We start from the raw sequence: 12417 nt of genomic DNA, 5'->3' as shown, positions 1-12417 counted from the left end.
CCTTTGTTCAAGATTGAAGGTAAGAGCCTAGATTTTGGGATGCTTCAGAAAGGATCATACCTGTTGGCTTCTTGCATGTGGTCAGGAGAGCCTGCTACATCTGTTAACTTGGGGTCCTTGAAGGAGGACTATGGCAGTGTGCTGAATGAAGCATCTCCAGGTCTTTCAGCTAGATAACAGCTACCAAGAGGGCCTTGGGACTATAGGGGGCTCTTTCAAGTGGCAGAAGGATGACGTTTTGCCATTTTATGCTGTTAACCCATAAGAACAGAAACTTTCATGCCTTCTGCCACTAGTCTGACTGCCACTCCCTGCGAGTGACAAACAGCCTGACCTGTAGTAACATTCAAAGAAAATGCAACCCTCTATAGACAAAGAGGGCGTATAGTTAATTTTGGGAAACTGAGTCACTTGAGGAAAGAAGACCAAATTAAACAATGAAAATAGAAAGGGTTTTACCCACTTAGAGCTAAAGAGAGTGGTGGAAGGGAAATCAAGCAAATAGTAATGACACTCAAGGAGATATATTTAGAGTATAAAAAAGATTTTTCAGAACTATCTTTTTTTTAAGATTTTATTTATTTATTTTGACAGAGAGAGAGAGAGAGAGACAGCGAGAGAGGGAACACAAGCAGGGAGAGTGGGAGAGGGAGAAGCAGGCTTCCCGTGGAGCAGGGAGCCTGAAGTGGGGCTCAATCCCAGAACCCTAGGATCATGACCTGAGCCGAAGGCAGACGCTTAATGACTGAGCCACCCAGAACTATCTTAATCAGCTTGGGCTGCTACAATAAAATGTCATAGACTGGGTGACTTAAGGAACAGACATTTACTGCTCACTGTTCTGGAGGCTGGGAAGTCCAAGATCAAGGTGCCAGTGGATTCAGTTGCTAAGGATCCTCTTTCTGCTTTGCAGACAGCTGCCTTCCTATGCTCTATTCTCACGTGGTGGAAAGAGGAAATTTTGGTGTCTCTTTCCCTTCTTGTAAGGGCACTAATCCTATTATGGGGGCTCCATCCTTATGACTTCCTTTAAACCTAATTCCTTCCCAAAGGCTTCTGCTCCTTAATACCATCCCACTGGGGCTATGGCTTCAACATGTGAGTTTTGAGGGGACATAAACATTAATCCATAACAAGAATGTATAAAACTGATTTCCAAATGAAACCTTTTAATAGTTGCAACTGAAAAAGAATATAATCTTTGCTGAAAATAGAATTAGTGTTCCTGGAGACCAAAAGAAAGAAATAACTTATAAAACCCAGCAAAAATACAGAGAACCATGCCTGCAGTGATCAGGCAATATCCAGGGGACTTCACATGTGACTAGCAGGACTTCAAGAAAAAGAATATAAGATATATAGAAAAGCAATATGTGGAAGATTAGATTATTTTCAGAAATACACCTCACCCCTCAGTGGCCATGTGGGAAGTGTGCCAGTTCCTGAGCTGAGACATTTCGAAGTCAGCCAAATTTCTGACAGCTCTCTGAAATGCCTCTTTTTCTTCACCAATGAGGCATATGCAACAGAGTTATAGCTTGTTAAGTTATTGTCCCAGAAAAAGCCCCATGGAATTAACCTATACCCTATATGAGGTTGAGAGTTTGGACTAGCCAGCCTAGCTGAGCCCAGTCCAGACCAGCTGACCCGTAGCCAATCTACAAACCTCAAAGTAGGCTTATTGTAAGCCAGTAAGATTTGGGGTAATAGGTTTGGCAGCATCAACACAGCAAAAAAATATGGCTAATACAAAATAATTCAACAATTGAAGAAAAGTTCCCTGAGCTGAAGAAAGACTTCAATCTGTAGATTGAAATGGTTCATCCAGTCTCAAAAAGAATTAAGGAGAACAAACAAACTTATAACCTATATATCCTGGTGAAATTTTAAGAATAAATTATAAAGTAAAGAGAATTGGTTTGATATGAACATTCTTATCCTTTATAAAGAAGACAGAAAAAAGAACCACTAACCAGAAATTCTTTACCTGTCCAAAATATCACTGCTCTGTTAGGACAAGAGAAAGTTAAGGCATTTGAGTTACCTATTCGAAGAAAGTCCTTGAGGAAGGACTCCAACGTTTTGACAATGGATTCAAATACTATCTCTCAAGATAATGGGAGATAAAGAGGAAAGTGTGGTAATAATTCTTGCAATAATTAAGTCTCAGTAGGTGATTTAAAAATTAACTGAGTATTTATTGTAGAGAGTAAGGATTCAACAACCAAGAAACACCAAAAGGGATAACGTAAGCATAGTTTGAAAGTAAGAATTATAGACTACCTGAGTAAAATTTTGTGGCATAAAGAAACATTCTAAAGATCTCATCTCATTGGGGAAGGGCAGATAATTGGGGAGTGAGAGATCCTAACAGTCTCTGAATGTCAGAGGAAAGAGGAGAGGAAGCAGTGATCAGATCCCACCTATTGGTGGGAGGCACAATTATTATTTAATAATTGATGTATTAATAGAATATGTTTTAAATTATCAGGGAAGGGACTATAATTACTAATGACATCAATAAACACGATTTTTATTTCCAAATTAACTGGGGAGGAAGGAAAAAGAGGGAGAAGAGAAATGTAAACCAACAAAACTTAAGGGAACAGAAGAAACCATAGTAAATTATAATAAATACTAAACATAAAATCAGATAAAAAGAATAAAAACCATCCCAATAAATGCAAATGGACCGAATACCTGGCCCTATGCTAAGTGCTGGTAAAGAATAATGTGTCTTTTATTCCCTTTTGTTTAATACTTTTGATTATCTGACATAGGATGTGATTTAAAACTATAAGATTAGAATCAAAGAAAGTTGATTTTTATCCATTTAGTTATGGACAATAGCATTTATATTTTAGATTCTGTTATATCCTTATTACATTTTTACTGAGAAAATTACATATGGTTTTCTTTTTCCAAGTGTTTAGCTACTAAGTTGGGTTATAGAGATATTGAACAAAATAATTAAAAACTTTTTGGCACAAATATTAAAAATATGAGATTGTTTCCTCAAAGTTCTAGCAAAAACTGGTTCTTTACTCAATTTTTATAATGAGCAATTTCCAAGCTACTTATTTCATGCAGAGTTGATTGTTTTTATATGGGTATAATAATAATGTCTTTTAAAATCCATTTAACATGTTCATGGCTTGTTAGATAAACTACCAGAAAATGATTTACTTTATCCTTGTGTTAATTGAAGAGGTATTTTATTTTTTTCAAAAAGATGGAAGATTATAAGGAAGGAGGATATTTTCTTAAACAGTGTATCAAGAGAAATATTATATATAAGACTACATATACTGATGAAGTAAGGTGTTTAAAGTCCCGTTATACCTTCTGATATTTCCTCATTATGGAACTTTACAAAAGAATTTCAACAGGGAAGGAGAGAATAAGTGACCTTTAAGCAGACAGTGACCAAGTTCATGTATTTGCCATTCAGCTCACCTACCGCACCACTGAGCCTAAATCAGTCTTGTCATTGCATTTGAGTTACACTTTTTAAAATACCTCTTCTCTTCCTCTTTTTCTTTCTTTTTGTTAATCTTAAAGAAAAGTTTTTGATGATTTTCAAAATCGACTCCCAGCTTTACAAATTGCTTATGAATAAACATTGTCAAAAGGAGAATCCAAACCAAGCTAATAATCTCTTTGCAGTAGCTCAAAACAATTGTTCCTGGGTCTCCAGAATCTGTTTTCTGTAATCAAAAAGGGTCAAAATCTATTCTCACATTCCCATTTCTCTCTTATTTCCAGAACACAACACCAAAGTCTTTGATTTTTTTCCCTTTGCTAGTCACCATGCAAAGAAATATTCAGCTCAATAAAATGAAAGACTTAGCACTGTGTGGTTCATACAAGTGGCTGAAGGGATTTTGAGAGAGGTTAATGGTTCCAATTGTTTTCTCATATTGATTTTTAAGATGATTATATTTTATTTATGGGGGAAAAACTTGGACTTTCATGTGAACTGCTTTGAGGGTAAACTAGGCCTCTTACACATAGAAAAATTTTATGTGAATTTGTAATGTTCTGCAGGAAATAAAGAAAACAGAATATGCTTATAAACAATTCCTTTCACTAAATAAAAAAGGGACTATGACTTTAGAAAACCCATTTGGACCAAGTGATTGAATTTTAGTACTGACCATTGAACCGACCATTTTTAGTTGTCAACAAAAGGCAGTTCTTTTTTGGCTCTAGTCCAAAGCAAGGTCAAAAGGATTGATCATCTAGGGTGGTGGGGTATGGGGTTGGGGAAAGTCCTCTATCTTGGGAGGGTGGTGGGTGGGAGAGCTGGTCAACTCCTCACTGCTTGGCTTTTGAGATTACTTACAACCTTTCAAAGGCTGCTACAGATGCCCCCGTCACATTAAGGAGGGACTATGCTAGCTCTGGAATCCTGAGATAAATGCATTGCTCTTTGCAGTACTGGCTTGAATTTTTTGGATCTATTTCAAGTGGAGCAGATGACTAATCGCCCCCTTCTGCTAGTTGATAATGGGTTGTCTATAAAACCTTGTTTTTGTATGGTTACCTTATTGTGAAGTTCACGTCTTTTGAGAAACATTCACAACTGAAAGGCAAGGAAAATGTCCACTCCAGGGTGTAGTAAAGCTGACAGGGAAAAAGAAAAAAATACTAAATAACTTGGCTCTGTTGTTTTTTAGTTTCCTGAGAGAAAGTGGCCTTGACCCCCATGCATTACTGCTTTTGAGATTGTAACAGCAGATGGTACAAACTGACAGTTGGTGAAGACAACTGAAGGTGTTTATAACATTGCAGGGTTGTGCAGGTGACTTTAAAAACAAAGGATTTGGAAATGATAAAAAGTGGGGACTGGAAGTAGAGATGGTAATAAAGCCACTAGCTACTTGAGGCAATGTCCTTTTTTATTTTTTTTCTTTTATTGCATCTGATTGCAAATTAAAGTGGGGGAAAAAAAGATTAACCCCAGGCAGAAAAGAATATTCAGCCTCTGCCTCAGTGGTTTTCAAAACAAAAAACTGTAGTCTTTGATTTTTAGATTTGATTTTTTTTTTTCTTTTGCCTGCTGGTTGCCATACAAAGAGATATAGCTCAATAAAATGAAAGATCCACAGCGCTGTGTTTCAGAGCAAGGGCCTGGAGGGATTCTGAGCCAGGTTAATGGATATGATGGTTTTCCTTTCATTGATTTTTAAGATGATTATATTTTATTTATAGGTGAGAAAATAATAGTTAATCTTAGATTTATTGAAAACTTATTTCAAGGCTGCATAAATTGATAACAATAACAGTACATTTAGGGCAACAAAACTAGACTTGTCTTTAATCCCTTAAGTGCTGATGTGCAGGGAATCTATTGACTTGAAATTAAATATGCTCTAACCTACAACTGAATCCAGGTGGGGAAGAGTTATATTTTTCAGGCTGCTCTGAAAGATTTCATTACACAAAGCTTTGGTACACCCGAGGTGTTTCTTTTGTAAAAACTATGTAAAAAATCTAGGAGCCGAAAGCTCAGGGATATCGGCATGTTGCTCTCTGGGGGTTTTAAGAACTGACTTCCAAATCAGTCAGTCATTTGTCAGCTAAAAAGCCTACTGGTCAACCATAATTGTGTCCAGAGGTTTGAATCTTAAACCAGGATGTGTGTGTTCTAAGATGCAGAAAAAATTCAAAACATCAGCTTATCATAACTCAGAATTCTATTGCCTTAAAAGGATTCTGTTTTTATATCTTAAATGAATTTGATGCAGGTGGGCTGGGTCCCAGGACCCAGGGAAGGAGCCCGCAGGACCAGTCAAGACTATCCTTGGCTTCATGCAGGATAGACATCAAAGACGAACCAAAGAAAGTGAAAGCAGAATTTATTGAATAACATGAGTGACAGACAGAATAGCAGAAGGAGTGTCTGGGAGACTTGGAAAGGAAAGGAGAATGAGTCTCATTGCTTGAGGTTAGGGATTTACATTGGAAAGGGGTCTGGGGTATGCGCTTCTTTAGGATTCCAGGGTAGGGTCTGATCAGAGGTGAGTGTCAGGTGAACTATAGGTGTTATTCTATAAATCACCAAAGGTAGAGGGTATTGATGCCAACGTCAGCGGAGGTTTGCTCGAAGCTAATATCCTGGAACAGGTTTGGGATCTGGCTCTTCTTAGACGTTATCAGGTGTTTGGGGCCTAGGACAAAACTCAGAGAATGATGAACCGTTTTTGCTTTCCCCTTGAAGTGGGAACATAGCTTCTTTGGCTTATTCAGAAATGGGCCCCTAGTGGAAAAATGGCACAGACGGAGTCTTTCTAAAATGGAGTCCCTTTGGCTCCCCCATCACAAATTCAGGAACCTTTTGGATTTGGAGCAAATGAATTCCCGTTAGCCCAGCAGGGACAGTAACTTTGCCCAACTGGGAGTAGAACACTGGGGCTTTGTGTCCCAAAAAGATTCAGTAAATGTCAATACAGGTCTGTGGCTCAAAAATGTCAGCTATAGGCCTTTGATAGGCAATGCTTATCCAAAGTGGGGGAGGAAAACATACTCTCCAGAATTTAATTAGTCAAAGTTTTCTAGATAATTGAATGTTTATGCAGAGAAAGGAGAAGAAATATTTAAAGTGTGCTCTAGCAACAGAGAACTTTGACCATTGAGTCACCCAAAATAACAATGTAGCGTTGTTTTAAAGTATTTCAAAGTTCACTTTTATTAAAAGTTCCGCATTGGGCTTACTTTGCCAGTGTGTATACTAAATTTGGATCAGTATACAGATTAGCATGACCTTTGTGTAAGGATGAAATGCAAATTCATGAAGTATTTTTCTTTTGCACTTTCAGCCAGAAGTACAACATGTATGTGCAAAAGCTAAAATGGCTTAACATTATGTTACATTTTACACTGAAAATGTATTACTGTGAATGGTCTATAATTAAGCCCAATGAGACATCTAGGGAGTCCATACATGCATCAGTGAGCAGATGCAGTTTACTTATTTATAGAATGTTTCTTTTTGAAAAACTAGTGGTGGACACATTTGGATCACATTTATACAGTTACAGAAATAGATTTTTTTTTAAAGATTTATTTATTTATTTATTTGAGAGAGAGAATGAGATAGAGAGAGAGAACATGAGACGGGGGAGGGTCCGAGGGAGAAGCAGACTTCCTGCTAAGCAGGGAGCCCAATGCGGAACTCGATCCCGGGACTCCAGGATCATGACCTGAGCCAAAGGCAGTCACTCAACCAACTGAGCCACCCAGGCGCCCCAGAAATAAAGATTTGATTACGGTCATTCTTCCCAAAAAGTGCCATGTTAACTCATGCTGTAACTAATATGAATGGTAGAAGTTGACTTTTATCTGTGTTAAAAGATAAACTGAGGGATATTAAAAAATGTAAGGTTATTGGAAAAAAAATTGATTCCATTGCAGTGGCTGGGAGTGCTTTGCTGACAGCAGGTAGGGGAAAGACTTGTGGAGAAAAGAGGTGGACGCAAAGCAAGAACATATTTAGTTGGTTATAGTTTAGGCATTTGCCTTATTTGGGAAAGTCAGGTTGGCTGTGACTGGTTGTCCTTAGGTTTTGATTTCTTAACCTTGAGGCATTTTAGGCTTAGGTTTCTGTTTGCTTTAGCAGGCTACTGTCAGGTATTAGAACCACCTCAGTCTAATGGCCTCCTTGTTTAGTTAATTTAACACCTGCAAACCTAATGTTGATTTTCGAAGTATGCTATGGTCTTGTTTTCCACAAAATTCGACTTGAATGCTCATTCACTTTTGGTTAAACGCAGTGGCAGGATATGAAAATAACTTCCCACCACAACTGCACATACAAATATCTCAGCAAGAGCAAACCCGCATTCTAAGATGGATGCCAGGAGGCATCCTATGTCAGCATCCAGGACGTCACCAAAGTAACAGGACAGAGAAACAAAAGAGTAGTGGGATTAATGAGATTTCCTCTTTTACTTGACTATTCTATGTTTAGTGGATTAATAGATGTTATTTGAAGTTCTATATTTCAGTGAAAAATGAGACTAGAATAATAATGTATTAGAAGTTTTATCTCATGTCCATGAGACTCTATTGGAAGGGAAAAGTTACTTTTTAAAGACATTTTAATAAATGAATAAAATAAATATAACATTTTACTTTTTGACAAACTCATGTCGCATTTTCCTGCTAGGAAAATGGAGAAACTCAAACAAATCTTTAAGCTGTACATGAATTTAAAAACATAGAGACACGATATTTGATAAATAAAGAATAGACCAAAAAAGGAATTTGATTTTAGATAGGGAACTGATTTGAAATGAAGCAAGAGACGACCCATACCTTGAAACCCCGCCCCCCCCATACAATTTCTGCTAATGTTTTTCATTTAACTCCATTCTTCCTGGTCCCATCTTGAATTGTCAATAAATTGTCCAGAAAACTGCAAAAAAAAAAAAATAAGCAACTCTGGTAAACATTCTGTCTGAGCCAGGATGATAAAGAACATGAAGATTCTCTCATGAGGAGTCCCATTTTCTCAAGATTTGAGGCTCACTTAAAAATATTATATAATTGTAACAATGATCATGTTTTATCAAAATGTGTGGTGCTTCTCTGATAAGAAATTCTCCCCTAGATGGTCTAACTTCCTTTTATCTTAAATCTATTTAAATTTCTTCCTATAATACCTGGGCGCCTGGGTGGCCCAGTCAGTTAAGCATCTGCCTTCAGTTCAGGTCTTGGGATTCTGGGATCCTGGGTCCTGGGATTAAGCCCCCCATTGGTCTCCCTACTCAGCAAAGAGTCTGCTTGTCCCTTTCCTTCTGCCCCTCTCCCATATGCTCATGCTCTCTCTTTCTCTCTTCCTCTCTCAAATAAATAAATAAAATCTTTAAAAAAATAAATTTTTTCCTGTAATATGGAATTATAGAAAAGGAGCAATGTGGTAGGTTTTCTTTAACATAATTTTTTTTCTGATGTCAGAAATTATAGAGATTATTGTCAAAAATTTAAAAAATCTAAGTGAACAAAAAGAAAAGGCCATTACTTGTAAATCTCTAATCTAGAGATAATCTCTGTTAACATATGAACACATGGTTGGAATTACACATACTGCTTAGGTACTTGTTTGTTTGTTTGTTTGTTTTGACCATATATAATAAGAATAGTTCTTTTAAACAAAAAAAATGTATAGACCGTTCTTTCAAATGATTGAAGTATTTTTATATTTATTTATTTATTTACTTATTTTTAAAGATTTTATTTTTGTGAGTGGGAGAGCGTGAGCGGGGGGGGGAGGGAGGGGCAGAGGAAGAAGCAGACTCCCCACCGAGTGGGGAGCATGATGCAGGATTCGATCCCAGGACCCCGGGATCATGACCGGAGCCGAAGGCAGACATTTAACTGACTGAGCCACCCAGGTGCCCTCAAATGATTTCAGTATTCTTAATCACAACATGTCAGACTGCACATGTTCTTTTTGGCCAAATCATATTTCTGTTAAAATGTGCTGTTTTCCAGTTATTTCCTTATGTTTCTGAAGATGGACTATAACAATGCATATTGGACCAGAACAATGCATATTGCATAAGGTTCAACTTATTATTTTTAAGTTTTATTACTGTGATATTGTGGTAAAATAAGAAACATGTATTTTGGTCTTCATCCCATGCTCTTGGCCAGAGCTCCTAAAATCTTTGTAATTTTCTTTTTTCTAAAGACTTATTTACTGATTTTAGGGGGGGGGGCAAATGGAGAGGGAGAGAGAATCTTAAGCAGACTCCACCCTAAGCATGGAGTCTGACGTGGGGTTCGTGGGGTTCGATCTCACGACCCTGAGATCACAACCTGAGCCAAAACCAAGAGTTGGAAGCTTAACCGACTACACTACCCAGGTGCCCCAAATCTTTATAATTTTCTAAGGGATAAGAACAATAGGAACATGTTTTGTTTTAACATTTGTCCCTGACAACACACAGTTTTGGAACATAAAACTGAAAGGGGACTCTTTTGTTATTCATAACAAGCCCCTTTCCATGGAACCTGACTTTGTTTTAAAGTGACTTTTGGAAATACCCTAGGGATGGGGAGCTGGTTGCCAGGGGAACCACCCATCTGATTAGAGGGTTGGAACTTTAAGCCCCCATCCACACCTCCAGGGAGGGGAGAGGAGCTGGAGGTTGAGTGGATTACCAATAGCCAGTGATTTAATCAGTCGTGCTTATGTAATGAAGTCTCCATAAAAACCCTAACTAAAGAGGTTGGGAGAGCTTTTGGGTCAGTGAGCACACTGAAGTTCTGGGAGGGTGGTGTGCCTACCCAGAGAGGACATGGGAGCTCTGTGTCCCTTCCCTGCCCTACGCATAGCTTCCATTTGGCTGTTCTGGAATTATATTCTTTATAATAAATGAGTAGTAGTGATTAAAGTGCTTTCCTGAATTCTGTGGGCCATTCTACCAAATTATCAAGCCCAAGGAGGGAGTTGGGGGAACACTCAGTCTAGAGCCGGTTGTCAGAAATATAGGTGATAACTTGGGACTTGTGATTGTCATCTGAGGTAAGGGGAGATCTTGTGGAACTGAGCTCTTACTGGTAGGTCTGTGCTGAGTGTGGTTAGTGTCAGGATGGTTTAATAGGAGGGGACAAAAAACCTCTTATGTTTGGTGACAGATGTGTTGTGAGTAGGGAGACTAGCTTTTTAATTCCTGCTTTTGGTATCTTATCTCAGCTTCCCCCGGCAACTTTTCCAATCTGGCATGTATTTTGTATATTAAATAGATTTAATAAAATTTGTTTGTGAGTAAATGTTATGAAGATATGTGACCAGAGTAATAATTACAGCTCTCAGAAGCCTCATTTTAACTCTAAGTTGACATAAGACATTAATATTTCAAGGGGAATAAAAGTACTAAAAGTCTGATCTAATAATTCATGAATTTCTTGACAAAATACTATTCTTTTTTTGATCCTTATTTATCTAAATAATACCCCCTCATTGTTTCAGATAATCAAGAATTATAATTATGAAAATCATTAGCACTCAAGACGATCAACTGAAAAACTCAGGATTTCTAAGAATACATTAAATTATATGAAACTGCTTGCCTATATGCCAGAAATAACCACTTAGAAACCATAATGGAAAATATTTCAACTTGTAATGACATCAATTATATAAAATGCATGAGAATAACCTTAACAAGGTAACCTATGATTGGTTTCTCTGAGAAAATTCTGATTTTACTCCCTACAGACCTCAAAGCAGGACTCAGCAAGTGTTCATATTCTCTCCATAAATATACTCTTCAAAATATTTTGGAACTCTGTAGAATTTACTAAAAATATCATTGACTTTTGGGAGGAGGGTTTACATGGCTTTTCCCACAATACCATTTTTCATCAGAATGTCTTCTGTCTCTTGCCTTTATTAATGATAAAATCAGGGGAGGTCCTCTTGTGACCTCTCCCCCATGCAGCCTTTAATCTTGAAAACTAATAGGGCATGCAAGTGTTAAAGACATTTATATATGAAGTGCTCATTGAAACAGTAGGAGAAGCATTGTTTTTAATATATAAGTGGAAAGTGATATAAACTGATAAACATACACAGGAAATCCAAAGCTAGTAAGCTTATGACAAAAATTAAAAATTAAAAAAGAATTTCAAATAATAAAATAAGCACATCATTTCACTTAATAAATTGGCAAACATTCAAAGAAAAAGATGAACATGCTCATTAAGTTTTTGCGAGGTGTCACTCACATCTTGGTGGGAGCTGAAATTGTTGGTATTCCAACAAGCAATTTGGCAATATTATAAAAAAATCTAAAATGTAGCCAATTTCCTCGACCTAGTTCAGAATCTCATGTTTCACATGAAAAGTCCTCTGAACCTCCTTGACAACAGTTTAAATCTTACCATACAAGACAATGTTATCTTCTTAAGAAACCTATCTCATTCGCCAGACCCTTTGGTGAGTCGGAATCACCTAGTTAATGACATTGCTGTTACTTAATGCGGAGACAAGCAAGACCATTCACAGACCTCTAGCAGTAGATACTACTTATTGAACACTGATTCTATTTTAATATATTTTCTAAGGGTTCCTCCTATTTTATCTGTTAATACTTATAACAATCCAGTGAAAGCAGGTATGGTGTTTATCCCCATTTCACAGATGAGGCACAAAATAATTAATTTCTCAAGGTCATGCAGGCATTTGGACACCAGAGTCTGAGCTTTAACCTCGATGCTATACTGTCTATAAAAGGATGCCCAGGCTTTGCCTCATCTACCACTTTCCCATGTGTTCTACTCTTCAACCACACTAACTCTCTTTACATTCCCTAAGTGCAGCTGGTTCCTTGATCACTTTGGGACATCTGTTAATTTTTCTACCAAGGATTCCTGCACTTAGCCAACTTCTCCTAAAATGTGACG

At 37.4% G+C, this 12417-nt stretch overlaps 1 long non-coding RNA gene and 1 pseudogene across 1 annotated transcript in view; one reads left to right on the top strand and one right to left on the bottom strand.

The window, feature by feature from the left end:
- Nucleotides 1-12417, bottom strand: part of LOC141370043 (uncharacterized) — a 49454-nt gene that overhangs the window by 12095 nt on the left and 24942 nt on the right. The window lies entirely within an intron of this gene.
- On the top strand, nucleotides 6714-6813 carry LOC112833523 (U6 spliceosomal RNA; annotated as a pseudogene).

This window comes from Callorhinus ursinus, unplaced genomic scaffold (genome assembly GCF_003265705.2).
Source record: "Callorhinus ursinus isolate GAN/ISIS: 27379988/994484 unplaced genomic scaffold, GSC_fseal_2.0 scaffold25, whole genome shotgun sequence".
Taxonomy (NCBI): Eukaryota; Metazoa; Chordata; class Mammalia; order Carnivora; family Otariidae; genus Callorhinus; species Callorhinus ursinus.
Note: the sequence above shows the minus strand (reverse complement) of the source record. Positions and strands in the feature narration are given on the sequence as shown.